We start from the raw sequence: 1,654 nt of genomic DNA on the forward strand, positions 1-1,654 counted from the left end.
GTGAACAAGGAAGCAGAAGGCCAAGGCCAGAGGAGTCAAGTACATCATGGGGCTGTCTAGAACAAGAAGTATTGGCACATGCTTGTAGGGCAGATGTGAAGGCATCAAACTGACAGAGGCTGGAAACATAGTTAATGCACTGAATCAATAGGAATGTTCTACCAGGTCCTGGCAAATCAAGGAAGAAAGCCCATAAGTTTACCACAGCAGATATCAGTGTGGAGGTCAGCTGAGTACCCCCAGATAATCAGGGGAACCATACCCAACATGTGTGCCAGACCAGCCATTCCTCAGTGGGGCTAGCAGGCATTTGGAGATCATGATGAGGATGTGGTGGTCCTTTCACTCTACCTGCAAGAGGTCATTCATTCAGCCTTTCATTCAATAGCTACTGTGAACCCAGAGGTCAACCTGGAGCACAGTGATGTGTGTAAATAAGAGAAAAGGCAGAATTAAGATAGACTGAGTGTTTACCCAAAAGATGAAGGATACCTAATAAAGGATTGCTTTGTGTATTAGACTGGACGATATATTAAATGAAGTCAGACTACTGCCCAGTACATGGCGGCTTAGGAAGGAGACCATATCAGTTAGAAACCACATGCACTGTATTTCTGCTGGATAATGGAGGTGGTCCTGAGTGAATCTGCCGTCCCATTACAGTGACTGCATCTCTTTTTCCCAATCGCTTGTAATATGAAGGTGGTTTGGGTATCCTGTTGGGAGAAAGTTGAACTAGACAAAACTGAAATGTAGAACTAGAAAAAGAAGTCTTTTCCTATTTCCTTTCCTCATAAAGGATCATTTTTTTTTTTTGACTGGGAAAGTAACTTTATTTTGTTTGGGGCAGTGGCAGGGGTCTAGCCTCAGAACTTCTTGGTGTTGGCAGCCTTGGTGGCCTTGAGCATGTTGAAGTACATTGTCCTGTTCAGGGGCCAGTCCTCACCCACTGTGACCATGTCATGGACCTGGATATCCTGAAGCAGGGGGAAAGGTACACAGACATGTTCCTGTGGCACTTCTTAAAGTGGTACTTTTGGATGTAGTGGAGGTAGTCTTGGCAGATGACAGCAGTCATTTGGTTACCATGCCAGGCAGGGTCCAATGGAGACATTACCAGTAAAGGGCATTTCTCATCAATGTAGGTGCCTTCAGTGGCCTTCTCTGGTATCTTGAAGCCTAGAATGATGTATTTGTAGTATCACAGGAGTTTCTCTTTGCCAGTTTCTCCACGTAGGATCCTCTTCTTATTTTGAAAGATAAGTCAGCTGCTTTCGGTAGGTATGCTCAGTCTGAATGACCGCCATTTTCCCAGCCACCTGAAAAGAAGAAGGATCATTTTAGAGTTAGGCAGACAGTATTCAGACCTGGCTTCCATTGTGCTGTGAGCTCATTGGTATGAGCTAAATCTCATAAGGTTCCATGAACTTGACCTTGGCCTTTTCTTAACTATAGCATCCCCAAAGGCCCTATACACTGAAAAGAGGCTTGTGAGGTCACATGTTACAAATAATTGTTGTTTAATAAACTAAACAACAGTCTCAATTCTGTCTTTGGGAGTTACTAGCCACTTTATTATTTAGGTTGGGAAAGTTAAAGCAATTTTGCACAGTCAGATACTGAGATGAAAACACTTTACCTTCTTTCTTAATTA

General features: G+C 43.4%; 1 pseudogene; it reads right to left on the minus strand.

The window, feature by feature from the left end:
- Window positions 867-1,307, minus strand: LOC100516164 (annotated as a pseudogene).

This window comes from Sus scrofa, chromosome 1, assembly GCF_000003025.6.
Source record: "Sus scrofa isolate TJ Tabasco breed Duroc chromosome 1, Sscrofa11.1, whole genome shotgun sequence".
NCBI lineage: Eukaryota > Metazoa > Chordata > Mammalia > Artiodactyla > Suidae > Sus > Sus scrofa.